Genomic DNA, 15,979 nt, shown 5'->3' on the forward strand with positions numbered 1-15,979 from the left:
AACCAAAACAACGGAACCTCAAGGAAACCAAGAGAGGAAACTTTAAGCTGTGTCAGGGTTCATATTCCAGCAGAGATGCAATAATGTTTATCAGTGTGCTTCTTAATTTTACACTAGAGAAATTATATCTTTTAGTTACACAGGGACTTCTTTATCTTTTAGCTGTAGACTGTCGTGGCAATTTCAATTTCATTGCCAAGGAAAAGGAGATATTTTGGTGAAGAAAGCTGGAGGACTTCACTCCTATTTATCAAACTTTTGGTTCTGGACAAAACTGAGCTAACACGTTTTATATTTCCTTGTACTGCATCAGGAGTTAGTATCAAGCTTCATACTCAGAATCTCGGGAAGATTTTATACATATTACTCATAAATGTTTGTTTCTTTCTAAGAGTTCCTGGAAACTTTTGAAACTTTTGTTGCTTTATTACATTTGCAGGACTGTGTGCAATCAATCATGGTGTTTACACTGTGTTTCACAATCTTCTTGCGGTGTCCAGTCAGACACCACTTCAGACAGACTTATTTCTAATTTTACTCAATCTTCTGCCCACTTGTCTTAACATTCCTTCTGCTCTTATTTTCATCTCCGCTTCTCCTCATTTCATCTTCATACAAATTCTACAGCCAATATAACAATAGATAAGACAGACTTTATGGTTACAAGGATTTTTAAGGGAACTTTGTGCAGCAAGTTGGGCAAGAACTGCCCTCTTTTTTATTTTGTATTTTTAAAGTGCTGATTGTGCCGGAATTATTATAGGATAGGTACTTAATATCACTGAAACACATCTAGTTTAGTCGTACAGTGTTGTTCACCTGTGTTTCAAAAGTATGCAAACCTACTTCAGAAGGACAGATGTAATACTGCAAGAAAATCTTTGAAATATCTGCTATTTCATCTTGGTTGATTTGCAATAACCTTCTGTATCCTGAAGGGGGCAGTGTGGTTAAACTTGTTGTGCTATGTCATAGCTTATAAACCACATCAACCTGCTGTAGAAATGAGTGACAGAGACGACAAGAAAGACAAACAAACGCACCAAGTGATTTCTGAACATTTTTGAGAGCTACAGCAAGAAAGAAGAAAAGAAAATCTGCAGATGTGTTTGGACAAATGGAGACACTCAAACTCTTCTCTACAGGAAGCGCTCCATTTATTCCACTCAACACACTTGCAAAAAGGAGTAGGGGAGAGAGCGGCTCAACTACCATAAGAAAGCAGCTGCTTTTATTGAAACCTGTTATTGGCGTGCCAAGATTACACTGAACAACAACAACCCTCCTCCCTGGAAGCCAATAAAATGCCGACAACAAACACTTGGCTTGCCTACAGCGCTGTTAGAAGCCACAGAGGTTGGCCTTAATGATATGTGGTAACTATTACAGACTATTAAACAAAATGAATTAAAAAAAGAAAAGAAGTAGAGAAAGAAAAAAAAAGAAATGGGGCAATCATTGATTTGTTCGGGAGTTGTTTCCAGACCTAATGTAGGTAGCTGACTCATTGTTGGGCAACCTCAAAGAGATGCACCATTTGAGTGTAGCTCACCGATTAACCATGCAAGCAGCTAGATAAAGCAGTAGTGCATTGCCTGATTTGCTGTTACGCCCATCAGGCAATGCACTCACTGCAAGCCTGGGATCTATTGTATATGCTTGAATAGTTGAGGTATAGCACAGGCCTTTCTGTGATTTCTTTCCCCCCCCTCAAACATCCCATGTCAGTATTCTAGCAATCCCATCACACCTGAGTAACTCTGAGGCAGATGTGATCTGGTCCACCTCTCCTGTGCATCTGTCTATTAGCATGTGTGTGTGTGTTCAAAAAAGCTGCTAATGCCATTGTCTTTATGTATGTATTCAACGGCAAGCGTTTTGTGACCTCCAGGGGATAGGCAAGGTCATTCAGGCTGAGACAAATCCACAGCCACATGACTAAATGTGAAATCTGAACTAATATCTAAATCCAGAACACCATGCAGCCAAAAACTCAATAAAACAGTTGCTTATTTTGTTTGGTATGTGCGCTTATTTTATGCTGAACTGGTGCGCCTAAAATTCTCCAGGCCTCTAATACCCAACCTCTTCTTTCCATCTTCAGAATTCAATGTTGTTGTAGAGTTGTGAAAAAACACAGGGCAACTAGCTAACGGCTGTAACCTCAAGAATGCCCTTGTCATCTTTCATCCCACACCTCTGAATTGCCTTCATTTTCTGGAGGCCCATAAATTGGCTCTTATTGTCCCATAAATGGCTCCTTTTGGGGTGGGATTTATAGTGAGGTGTGGGAATCGAGTGTGCAGAGGGGGTGGGGGGGTATAAAATCCACCTTTTGATGTCCCCCCCCCCCTCCCCTTGCTTAACAGGCAGAGCAGACGGGCCTACCCATATGCTGCACGGTGCCTTTGCCACACACTGCTAGCGTGCGACTCTCTCACACACAGGCACATTAAAAGATATTAAACTGCTTTTCTGCTTTCATTCAGAGTCATGAGAAGCAACAGCCAAGCAGGGTGGTTCACGTTAAGCTCTGCCACTTCCTCTGCTGTAATTAAAGCTGCCCGTGCAGGGGGTCTCTAAAAGTCTTGTTTTGCTACACCCGTTTTAAAGGCAAGGGCAAGGCTTTTTGAACTGTTGAACAAGTTTCTGTGTATTTCTGGGTGGTGATCAATCATTGGTTTTGACAGGCGCCAAACGTCAACCTGAACAAATAATGTTGCAGGAAAATTAAAACAGTTTCAGAAGCAAGTCATAGCTTTCATTCTTTTGTCCACCACAAACAAAAAGTCAAACAAGAGCAAATGTAAGGCCACTGCAACCCCATTGCAAACCTGCTTTTTTCCAGTGTTTTAAATGTAAAGAAAAATTTCAAAGTTACAGTGTGTAAAATCTTACTACTAGATATCAATAGATTGGTAAAATAGTGCAATCAAATTGATTCTGTTTTCTTACCCCTCTCAATTCAAGTGCATCATCCTAGTTCTGTGGCCAGCATAGGACAAAGAGCTCCGGCCACTGTTCATCTGTATTGCGTGTAGGCTGTCTGTTTAAGCTGGTGTCCACGCCTATTTACTCTGAAAGAGGCTGTAAAACTTTGTTAAAAGAGCTCGATAGGAGTTGTTGAGTAAGTAAAGCTCACTTCTGTCTGAAGACGGTGATATTGAGTTGTTGAACATATCCTGAACTTTTTTTTTGGTAAGAGTGTGTTTCGGTCACTGTTAGCTGCTGTTAGCCCCTGTTAGCCGATGTTAGCCGCAGTTAGCTGCTGTTAGCCAGCGTTAGCAAAACTTTGAAGTGGCTTTAACATTGTGAGACTTAGACACTTAGTGAAAAAAATCTCATATAATGTGAGAATTTAATCAAACTCTTTATCAGGAAGAGTGTGAGGTTCACATTGTTTCTTTACTTTGTGTTTCTGTTTCTATGGTGAAGCGGACAACTTCTTAGAGCATAAAACATAGGTATGATCTTATCTTGAGCCTAAATAAAAATCTGCCTCCTCCGTCTTTGATGTACTACATATGTGACCAGTCTCTGGCCACATATGTAAAACACGATTGGGTGGAATGGCTATGTCCATCTTGGACACTGCATTCTAGATGGTGGGGCAACACTGTGGCTTCTACAAACTGCCACCCGCTCCTATGGATTTTTAAAGTTTATGAGACTATATCACTTTGTTGGAAGATGTAATTACACACTAATGAATGCATATTTATGAGCACAACATTCTTGTTTTCTAATAAAAAGCCTTGAAGAATGTTTGACTGTACCTTTAAGGGATCCATTTACACAATACCAGCTGTTTTGCTTACTGCCTTTGTGCCTGCAAAGATGCTTCACTGGCACTGAACAAAATTCTTTTGTAAAATAAACCCTCGTCTAACAGAGAGGATCATATTCACCCTCAGTGCATGCAGAAAGCAATCATAAATGTTAAAAGATGCCCGTGAACCTTAACTTTACCTTTATGGCTGTTACCATATTGTTTTTCTGTTGGAGCCAGAAGAGGTAAGACGAGGTTGGAGACCACTCCACTGACTTCTGTGCTTCCTTTTTCAGCTCTGGCAATAGCTGCTTGGATACATGAAGAGCAGCTGGGTGGAAGTTATTAACAGTGATGTATGGTGGGCATGGGAGATGAGTATAATTAAAATTGCTGTATAAGATGAAGTTGCTATGGCATGCGATAGGTTGTTTGTCCAATATTAGGGTGGCTTTTGATCAGGAGGTAGAACAGGGCATCTATTAATCGAGTGGTTGGTGGTTTGCTTCTCAGTTCACATGCCAAAGTATCCTTGAGGAAGATTCGGAACCCCAAGTTGCCCCTGATGCGTTCACTCAAGTGTGAATGTTAGCTAGAAGCACTTAGACAAAGAAAAGTCCTTGTGTGAATGGGTGCACGAGACATGTTGCATAAAGTGCTTTGAGTGCTTGAGCAGAAAGGCGCTAGATAATAACCAGTCCTTTTACCGATATTCAGTGCAAACACACTTTCAAATTTTTACTCTTGTTCCCAACCACCTCTCTGTCTTGCTTTTGTGCCCATTTCTTTCTCTCCTTCAGAGGCAGATGAACCAGGTGATAGTGACACAGCCTGCTGTATGCCAGTTACCACAGTGATGACAGCTGCTAGACCAGGTGCACAGGCAGCTGGGAAGGCTTGGAATTTGTGTGTGTGTTTGTGTGTGAAAGAGAGACGACTGTGACACTGCTATCTGTGCTTCTGTAGGACAGAGAACGAGAAAAGGGGACGTCGGTGCTGTTATATCACAGGTGAGTCAGCGATGGAGGGGGTGTAGGTGAAAAAAAGGGAAGAGAGAGAAGTGTAGTGGCAGAGGAAGGAAAACTGAACTTTGACTCCTCGCTTGGTTCCCAAGATTCAGAGACTCGGATGTGCTTCAACATCACTCAGTGCTTACGGCCGTTTCTCGGTGAGCATAATTGAGTCAAGACATGAAATCATAGCGGTAATCACGCGGCGAGCCTGGTTGGAGCTTATATGACATCAGCTCGTTAAAGTGGAGCCGTCAAATAAAACAAGGTTATGAGATGAACTTGAAAGATAATGAGTGAAATACCGACAATTCCCACACTGTTAGAAGATTTTTTTCCCTTGCTATTTCATTGACGGTTCAAGCCCTATTGAGTCATCACAGCGAAGCACATTCCTCCTGCGGTGCACCTGTGAGACAGGTACAGATGCTCCAACTCCTCCTCTCCCGTCTCGTCAAACGGCCTCTTTCTTTTCGTTTCCTTTCTTTCCCTCTCTTTCGCACTCTCCGTCTCTTCTGGGAACATTCCAGGCTGCTCCGCTCCTGCACCTTCTCCTCTTCACCTTCTCCTCCCCTCCCCAGCCCCGTTCCCTCTCTGAGAGCGGGAGGCCACGGTGCCGTCACTCACCACCTGGTGATTACCGGCACAAAGGGGGCCTTGGTGGCCACGGCTGCAGCCGCTCAACGCGCAACGCCACCGGGGAGAGAGAGCGGAGGAAAGTCCCCCCACCTCGACCAATTCCCTTCAGTCCTCCGTCGTCCCCACCTCCTCAGATGATGAAAACTCTGTCAGTGTGGATTAGGAAAGAACGGTGTGTGTCAGTGGAGGGAATAACAGTGATAAAAGCTGTGGCACAGGACCTCTATATGTCCACCCCTCTTTCAACTTACTCACTGTTTGTCACTTTATACCAATTTTGGGATTCCGAGCCTTTTCATGCAGTTGTCACTTTGCCAAACTGTTGTTACGCCTTTGATTTTTTTCTCCTCGTGGAGGTTTAATGGGATCCTATTTAGCTTTTGCGAGTGTATTTTGATGATCAAAGGCAAGCTATTTATGAAAAAACCCAGTAAGAATTTCTCAGACATCATTTTCATAGGTATTCCTGATAGTAAAAGCAAAAAACAAAGAATCTTACTATAGCGCAGGTCTCAACTATCTCCATGAGTTGCACTTTTATATTTAAACTAAGCATTCCTATTTCATGTATTGATCAAAATCTAGGCTACATATAACAGAAAGCTGAGAGCTCCGCAGCTACTTTGAACAGCAGGTGATGATGAGGACGGAAGCGAGCCTGGTGGTATGAGGGTAGAGCACTGAAGGATTCTGGGACAGGAAAGGGGCATTAAGGTGGTGGTGGGGGTTATTCTCAGGCTGGCACAGCAACAGTCTCGCTTCATGGTGAGAGAGAATGGGTGCCAAAGCTGGGGTGGGAGGGTGCAGGCTCTGAAATTGATTTCATGCCGGAGTCAGACACAGCCCCGAGGAAGGAATAAAATGTGTGTGTGTGTGAGGACGAGAGGGAGAGAGTCCAGTGTGAATTCTGAGGGACACACAATGGCAGAAGGAGAGAGAGAGGGGAGACACGGAAAAAGAGAGGGGCCGACCTGCATCAAAGAGGCTGGATCTGCATGAGAAAAAGCATGTTGCAGTTTTGTTGTTGACATCATCAGCAAGCAGCGCCACACAAAGTGGGCGTTTTATGTCATTTATTCCTTCAGTTCCATAAATTACCTCGCAGCGATTTAACGTACATTCGTTTTGCTGTTTAGATCTGACGCAGAAGATCTTGGGTCTCTTCTGCTTATAGGCACTGCTTACATAGAAATAGGAATGGTGCAGTGGTACAGTCTCGCATGCTCACACGTTTTGGTTTGTTTCGATGATGTCAAAGTGCCAAAATTAAGGCAGGAGCAGATTACATTTTCACTCTATCTACATGTTTGCAACATAATAAACCTGGGAGGATTTTACTTGTTATTTTTTTAAGATTCTGAAATATATTCTCGTTATCAGTCTCTTTTAAAAAACAACTTTTCCTCCTTTTCTTCAAACATTACAACCACTGCGTTAAACCAAACAGGGCGGTACACTGTGCCATACCGTACATTCAGATTTGAAAACTGGATCAGACAATTGCAGATGCTCATTGTTTTACAGTCTGTTTAAATTCAGCTTCCGCTTTCTGACGCCTCTCCCACACGAACATTTAAGTGCGCAATTGCCAGCCAACCATCCATCTCCCTTAAGTGTTCTCACACATGCATAAGTGCACGTGCACAGGCATGCTCAGAAAGCGTATACCTTGGAAGGCTGTTTTGAATTGGTCTGCTCCACAGACCACAGGCCTGCACTGATGTCCTTATCCGTTGTGCTCATTTCATCTATTGTGACTTCACCTGCTCCCTCCCTCCACTTTTCACCTTTGTCTTCCTTCATGAGTTTCGTTGTGTGTGCACACTTATGTCTGCCCTCTTAGTTTTGCTATATCTTTTGCCTTGATCTCTTTTTTTCCTTCCTTTCCTCCTTCTCTTTCCATTCTCTCTCCCCTATCATTTCCCCCCTTCTTGGCATCAGCGGCAGCATCTCTTTTAAGGCACATGTCAAGGGAACTGTCTGCCACTTTCAAAGGCCTTTGTGTCCAGCCTTTCTTTCCCTTAATTTGGTTTCCCCAAAACACTTTCCCATAGCATGGCTGTCTCGCCCCCTTTTCTCTCAGCTACCCCTCGCCTTTCACTCCCTCCTTTCTCGAGGCTCTTCCAGCTGTCCTAAATACATTTTACCAAAGATGATATATATAAGTCATGGATACTTTTTTTGTAATTTGACTGTTTTTGTGCTTTTTTTAAAGCACGCACACTAATACATGTGAAGGTTGTCAGGATGTAAGCTATCCAAATTGCACGGAAATGTATATTTATTTAATCCAAAAAAAGGAAAAAGAAGCTCATAGAAAGACAAATTTGGATAAATGCAAAGGAGGATAGCGAGATGATGAATATATAATGTAACTGATTTTAAAAACAGACACCTGAAATTCTGACTCGTGATACATTTCATAGTACCGGGCCCTCCGACGTGTCCTGGGCATCCGGTTTCCCCCACTGCCCTCTTCCCATGACTCCTCTGACCGCATAGGTTTCTCTAGGGAGCTTCTTGTCATGGCAACGCTTACCAAAGTATTGTTCCATTAGCAGAGTAAGTAAGAGGAAAGATGGCCCAAGAACAATTGTGTGTATTTATTTATCCGTTTGGGGAGACAGACGCAGCGGAGATGACATGTTAAAAGTTTTTGCGAGCACAGAAAGTTGGCAGGAGAAAATAAATTGTGAAAACAAGCGTGCGGTACCCCTGATGGGTGCGAGTGACGGCATTCGTTCCTCGCATGTGTGCGCAGCGCTGCGGTGTCCTCACCTCAGGCAGACACATGTGGTTTTAATCAGCTGTATATGGACCCACTCCTTCACTCTGCGTCTGCATCTTTTCCTCCCCCCCAAAGCCCCGCTTGTGTCTCTTCATTCATCCCATCAGTCTCGTCTCTGCTGTTGTTCCTGCTGCTCTGACAGCCACCTTCCTTTCTTTCACAATACATCGTTTCCTTTTACATTTCTCATATCCTTTGCCAACATCTTTTCTGCATCGTTTCACCTTTTTTTCCCATCTTCTTCTTTCTAGCCGTCCCCTTTCCCTGCCGCTTTCTCTCTCCTGAACACATCAGCGGTCTGTGTACTTGTCATCCAGTCTACTTGGAAATCTTTGAACGGTATTCCTACAGGGAGGCTGCATCTGTGTCACTGCAGGATGTTTGATTTACCTCTCACATCCCACTGCTTTGAGAGGCTTACGTCAAAAAAACATCTTCCTCCTCTCTAGAGAAATGCGATGTGTGTATCAGTGGATGGATTTGCTTCATAAGCCCTAAGTCTTTGAGGTGTAAATGTATTCCTGTGTGTGTGTGTGTGTGTGTGTGTGTGTGTGTGTGCGTGTATGTGTGTGTGTAGTGCGTGTTGGTGTATCCTTTCCACGAGACAGTTTTAAAAACATGTGTGTGCATAAAAAGAAAAGGACACATGGGTTCCTGGTACTGAGCGTTATAGCATGATAAAAGTAGACCAGTGACAGGAGACCAGGAGAAGTCAGGGGATTTTTTTGCTGAATGTTTCCACACCTCTGAAGGAAAACAATGAAAAATCAGATCCCAAAGTTTCTGTTCCTGCCTCGTCTCCTGGATGCTTCTCATAAATCACACGGCAGCAGGACTGGGCTCCCCATATCACAGAAACAACCACGGGAATGCATTATTGAGACTAGAGTGCATTCTCAAAGTGCTGGGATGTAAGAAGCTCTTCCAAAAGGTTTAGCCAATTTTATGGCCCTTTGTTTTTTTTTTTATATGGGTGACAGTTGTTGAGAGTGATATGAAGTGAGAGTGATATGTCCAAGGTCAGGTCAAGTCCAACAAAACATGAAAGAGATGTACTGCAATGGAATGATCATGATGGAGGACATTTGCTTGTAATCAACTCCCACCCTCCTCACAGAGCCCTCCGCTCAGGCGTGGCCTGTTGCCCCGAGTAACCCCGCGCAGCATCCCCAGATCCCCAAAATAGCGAATAGGAGCTCTCTCACTCTCCCACCTTTCGCAGACACACATAGCCTTGTACCTTTAGTCTGACAGGCAGGGGAGAGGTTGTTTTTTTCTGTCTGAGCTCAACCGACCATCAAACAGCTCACAGCTGGGACCCAGAACCATGACCTTGGACTAGAACTTGGAGTAAACTTCCTCAGATTTGCTTCCTTTACAGCAACATCAGAGGTGGTTGAGATACTTTACTGGACATTCATAAAATGTGCTGAAGGACTTCCTTTTCCATACTAATTTGTAGGATTTTTTTTTTTTGTGCAGCGAATATTAGTTTGGATAACTGCTGAAAAATAACAAAGAGACCCGAAGTGACATAAGTACTTAAAATCAGTGTCCTATTTTCCACAATCAGTTAAACTAATGTCAAACAGCTCAGCGAAAGTGGCCATTTATTTGGTTTCCAAATGAGTCAGGCCACTTCTTCAAAGAGATTGATTACAGCTGCCGAGCATGCATGAAATCCTGAGACGTATTTTCAGTTACACCTAAATTATTCCAAGTACTGCTTTTTAAGAGGTTAGACCTTTGCTGATGGCTCAGAAACAAGTCTGCACATATAACACAGGCAAGCCACACACCTACTTGCACACACATCACAGCCCCCCCTAAACACCCAGTAAGTAAGAGAACAAAGCCTGTGAGCGTCTGTAATAGGAGGGATGAAGCAGAATGAAAACGAGAGAAGAGATGGTGACCTGACAGCGTTTTGATGGCCACGGCATGGAAACAATTTGGGGGGGTTAATACGAATTCCTACCGGCACAGCCATCTGCCCTGGTGGACCTATGCTGCCCCATCACACCTTCCTAGAAACTGAGCCCCCCCACCTCTTCACCCACCTTTTCCGGCATGCGTAGCTGTCACTCATGGCCGCCCGCCACACATTCTCCTCATGCGCACGTGTTTGTGTGCATAAGAAATGTGATGTTTGAAGAGCAAAGTATTCGGGGAGTCAATCACCTCGCTCTGAAGAGTGACAGTCGATGGCCCCGCGGGAGGAGTCTTGTTTCACAGTACCTGAAAGTTTTTGTCTCAGCAGACCTCACGATGTAGGTCTGAAGAATGCAATCCTGCGGCGGCTCGGTGCTGAGCCTGATCAGATAATATACTGGTTTTGAGTAGCGGTCTGCAGGTTTGAGTTGGTTTATGGAGGGAAAAATAAAACATTGTTCAGGGGGGATCACAGGAGTTGCAGTTAACATTCAGAAAGACAACCTTACTGTCTAAACTTGTCAGCCATTTGTGCATTATGTGTTCTCCTCTTCATCAGATGGGTCACTTCTGGCCTCGGGTTGAATATATATATATAAAGAATATACTTCACCATCACTGTTCCATAGCAGAGCAACGCGCTCCGACTTCATCATCCACTCTCCTTGTAAAGGGATACCATGTACTTTTCCGCACCATTGGCAAGCATGATTGACCACAATTAGGCCAATCAAAGCCAGTTTTAATGACTGGGACAAATTGATGACAGGGTTTATAGACGCAGCTGTCCTCATTTTCACATATTACTCTCATTAGCGTGCACATCACTGAATGAACTGGAGAGGCCACTGGAAATGTGGGGAGAGCCAGGTTGAAGGCCGGAGGACTTTCTTCTGTGTGAGTGGAAGTCTGTGTACGTGTGTGTGCGTGCATTTGTGTGCTTGGGTCGGTGTTGAGTCGCGTCCAGGAATGATCTGTAGTCGCCGCCGCACCAGAGCCACAGGTGTCCCTGTGCCCCTTCGATTGCGAGCCGCCTCTTTTTCCCAGGAAAATGCTTTCAACCAGAGTTGGGTTACCACAAAGCAGCACAGACATCTAAGAGATGTCAGGAATCCCTCCCCATCAAAGGGAAATATTTGGAAATTTTTTTAATATCTGCAATTAAAAAGAGAGAATAATAAGAGGGAAAAAAGATTCAAAAGGGAGCGAGAGGAATGAAATAGAGGGAAGAAGAAGGTGAGTCAGCACCTGGTGTTACTGCATGTGCCATGAACCTGTTCTCACTCCCAACCGGTCATATACTAATGCTTGATACTTGTATCAATGTGGGGAATTCCTAGTGAAAAACATTCCTTACCTGAGTTGTGCCTGTGAATGCAACATAACCTGGACTCCAGTGCTCCAATCAGAGCATGATTAGAGGGATGACCTGTAGTCCCTTGTTTTTTGTCCTAGTGTTTTCTTGTCCTACTTTTTTCTACTAGCACCTACTTGACTTGACCATCTCGACTCTACTTGGTTTTTAGCTAGTGGAAGAACCCAGATTATTTGCCTTGGTGACCGTGTTTGGTTGCCCAATGCTTAATGGCAGTCTCATGTGCCAGTCTCTTGTTTATGCCTGCTTTATCACATTTTAGCTTGATTGTGCATTTTAGTGTGTCAACCACACAAGCTACCCTGTCTTTTGCTTATTTAATTTCTTTACAGTTATTCATCTCTCCTTAGTTAGTTTTTCCTTTTAGTAAGTGTAGATAACAGTAATTTTATGTTTGTCCATACTGCCTGCCGTTGCTGCTGTTACGGAGGGTTCCAGCAGGTGTTGCTGTGGCTCTCTAAAAAGAGTTTTTTTGGGGGTACTTCCGGTTACGAGTGTACAATGGTTCATGTTGGCTGCTAATAAAGAACGCCTGGCATACAGTTACAGCACTGTATGCCAGCACTGAAAAAGATACCGAGAGACCACCAGGAAATTGTTTTATTGCTGACTGTGATAACCATGATGTCCAAGGAAATGGTGGCAAAGCTAATATCAGATAGGAGATATTTGCCTGTGGTTAATGCTGTGGATATATGTAACTTTGGTGCCTAGCCTAAACAGTGTCAGAAAAGCAAATGTTAGTAGGAAGCTTGTTGATTTAAGTGTTCCTTACAAATGGGAAAATAACGGTAAAGATATACAGAGTCTGTGAAAATGTTAATAAGAAAGCAGGCCAGGCTTATGTAAGTGGTTTTGGTTGTTATACAGATTTTAGACCCCATATGAAGTGTTTACACTGTGTGATGACTGAAAAAAACAAAAAAACGTGACAGGAAGGATTTGTAACCAAATACTGGCATAAGATGAGTTGGGAGGGAAGTTGAGGTGGTTCTACCACAAAAGAAAAAAACTGCCGAAGAATGAAGGATTTATTTAAAATGTTACCCCCCTGTATTATTTTAAATAGATCCTTTAATAAAAAGGAATGACACCTCAAGACCCCGTTTGCATCTGGTTGTCATTTTGCAGTAATAGTTCTTAAAATATTTGTCATAAATATCACGTAATAGTTTTTGATTGATTTTTTTTAGAGGAACGTATTGTATTTAAATGGTTATAACGTGTTACTGTAGTGTATGTAACAAAGTCGCAATAAAACAAAGAGAGTAGAACTTTAAGACAAAAGACATTTCATGAAATCTTGCCCTTATTTGATCTTGAAGAAAAGGTCAGAGGTCCAATGTAATATTTAGAATCCCCATATATCATCACGTAGCATTCCCTATGTTGTCAATACAAACAATACGTATATAGCGTTATTATCACTTTTGAACTTCAGATCAATTTATCGACCCTGAAGGAACTATGGTAAATGTTAAATTCGTACACGGTACTTTCTATATGTTGACAAATACACACTACACTTGTAAAATCATAGTTTCTAACTTAAAAGGCTTTTTGTTCATTTTTAAAATATAAAAAAGAAACTAAAACAATCCTAAATTATTTATATTATTCCCTACAATAATTCAGTTTGCAATTTTCTTGGTGTCACTCTTCCACATGTTTCTCATCACAAAACAGTGGCCCCTCGTTCACCTTTCCTGGCCCTGTTGTTTCGCGGATTTTTTTGTGTGCAATTTTGCATGTTTTTTTTTTCTTTTTTTTTTTACAGCGCATTGTGTTCTGCGTCCTGATTGGTTGTAGACCTGTCTCCTGTCCAGTACAGAATGCGTTCAGCTTGTCAAATTTACATAAATCTTCGATCGCTAGCAGTATAACTCTGAAGTGCTGTACTGTATGGTTGTAAGTTTTCTCCCCAACAAACACAACAATGTCGACGAAACGTTTTGCACCGTCAAAGGCACCTGCGGTAGCACCCAAAAGGCAAAGGAAGACGCTAACCATCGCACAAAAAGTTAAAGCTAAAGGAAGGTAGAAGTTAACATATTTTTCGGACCATAAGGCACACTGGATTATAAGGCGCATTAAGCGAAATAAAACAGTCAGATACGTCAAACTTTACTCAACTCATTCTTCTTGCTTTTTCTACTTCCGTACCATTGATTCATAATGTTGAATTCTCTAGCAGCTGCTCTAGTCCCATGTTCTGGACCTGAAAACAGGGTTTAATTTTTGGTTTCCGTCTATAAAACTGGACTTATTTTCTACGAAGGTTTGAACTTTGAGAGTGTTTAAACAAGAGAGAAAAGTGTGAAAATGTTCATGCCTGTCTGCGAAAAGTGTATAAAGTGTGTAGTGAGGGTTGTTAGAGCCTTAAAATATCTATAATAATTCTAAAAAATAAAGTTGGCTACTTCGTGGATTTCACCTATCGCGGGTTATTTTTAGAACGAGGGTCCACTGTAAAGCAACCGGTTTAAATGCTCATGTCATCTCGCTCCTTTGATAATTAAAACTTGTGTTTAAAAACTATAAGTCTTAAATCTAAATTCGTATGTTTTTTGTCACTTCACAAAAATCCTCCTTATACTAAAATGCTGGATGCTTTCTCACTCTTTTCACTAACAGTACAATAGGAAGTTGCTCTAAGTGAAAAACTCCATATGTGTGCCTGTGCCAAATGGCAAACAACTGGTTAGTGAGCACATTTAACATTTGAAAAGCTGCTGGAAAAACAAAGCAAAGCTCAGAGTCACCAGTGATCAGCCAAGCGACTGTCCGTACCCACTGAATTAACAGACGCTTTCGGCTTCCTGTCGGTGAACATGTCTAACAGTGCTTACAACTCATTTCTGTTGGCGAAAACTGTGTGTTATTCTTCACAATCCAAGAGCTCAGCAATACTCCCTGTAAAAAGAACAAGCAGGACCACCTTTTCTCACCTTTGTTGAAGGTCATCGTTCATAAGTGGGAGTTTCATCTACAAAAGCATCCCAGTGGCTTAAAATTCTCAGTGCTTACATATTTGTCTTTATTATTATTTTTCATCTTGACGTGCCAGGAAAAGAGTCCAAGCACAACCCAGAATGAGGTGTACACAGGGGTTTTGAGGCTTGTAAAAAACTGGGGGTTCATTACATTTTCTTTCCTCAAGCCACCTGTATACACTGGCTTTATTGTAATGTTTCAGTTTTGGTAAATGTAACCTTTACAGTTGAACAAATGTTTCTCCAAACTTAACAGAGTTTCAACAAAGCCATTTCTTGGATTTCCTCCACTTTAATGAAGATTGCAATTATGATCCACAAACATAATTTTTCACAGCTGGCAGCAGAGAAGTGGCGAAATTTAGTCGTTCCTTTTAAGCTGCGTATGACTTTCTCTGGCTAAGCTAGAGAAGTCACTTAATGGGCTTTTCCTTTTTGCCCCGTGTCTAAACCCTCTGCAGGCTTCCTCCGGCTTTCCCTCCCACTTTGGCTTCTCCTCTCTTTGTGTGATTTGGGGTGCTTTCAGTTGGCACGTTGCGTGCAAGGGTTTTGCTACAGGCTGTGGGGAACAAAGTCCAGGAGCAACACCACAGCTGGCACGACGTCGAGGTGGATAGCTGTGCATGCACTGTGTTACCGAAACAGTGGATACACCTGTAGTAAGTCGGAGTCTTGTTAAATATGTCAGTCTATGTATATTAAAAGACTTCTGGTAAAACATCTGGTAAATGCCACTATAGGTCCAGCTGCTTGTCCTTTGACATGGACTTCCATCGCCAGCTCCAACAAACTGTGTTGCGGTGCCTCATAAACAGAATTCCTGTATGATTTTACAGTTCTTTCCTTTCCTTTCTTCCATTTGCCAAGGAGGCATGGCTTAACGTAAAAGATTGGAGGTAAAAACCACCGTGAGTGCCACTTTTAAAGTACTAAAGGGGGGTTGAAGAGTTGCCATGTTAGTCCATTAATTTATTCAGTCCATGTGGCAAACGAGCTACACAATCCAAACACAGGAAAGTCTTAAAGTGTGGGAACACCTCTTGTGAAAACATTCTTATCACAATAGCAGTCATAGTGAGTAAAACTATACTTTTTGTGATGTATTTTCCATAATGAACGGCTCCATCTGAACATAGACGTCCACTTGATGAACATGTGACTCTGGGGATAGACAGTGATTGGCTTGTGCCCTGCTGTGATGCTACAGAAGTGTTTTTTTTATTGGAGGATTTTTGAGGAAGAGGTTCTTTAATGCTACAAAGCCTGTTCATATAAAGGGGTAATCCCCACATAATTAAAAGTGGGGGGATCTGTATACACACTGAGGGGAGGCCCCAGTACCCAAGGTCAACCCCTCAACCTCCATAACCAGGCCTGCCTTAGATGATAAAACACTAATAGGCTCTAGCTAGCGCACGCTGTTACCACAAGTTTATTTCCTTAAAAGTGGCAATAACTGAGCCTTAACAGGTG

At 42.5% G+C, this 15,979-nt stretch overlaps 1 protein-coding gene across 1 annotated transcript in view; it reads left to right on the forward strand.

The window, feature by feature from the left end:
• Window positions 1–15,979, forward strand: part of LOC146702960 (alpha-1,6-mannosylglycoprotein 6-beta-N-acetylglucosaminyltransferase B-like) — a 96,093-nt gene that overhangs the window by 22,424 nt on the left and 57,690 nt on the right. Inside the window, exons 18-19 of the transcript XR_014921930.1 lie at window positions 4,570–4,644; window positions 4,736–4,779. The gene's annotated coding sequence lies outside the window, so the exon portion shown is untranslated. The remainder of the gene's footprint in view (window positions 1–4,569; window positions 4,645–4,735; window positions 4,780–15,979) is intronic.

The sequence above is a fragment of the Copadichromis virginalis genome, linkage group LG8, assembly GCF_057382275.1.
Source record: "Copadichromis virginalis isolate Kocher_CV1m ecotype Utaka linkage group LG8, C_Virginalis_male_GT1.1, whole genome shotgun sequence".
NCBI lineage: Eukaryota > Metazoa > Chordata > Actinopteri > Cichliformes > Cichlidae > Copadichromis > Copadichromis virginalis.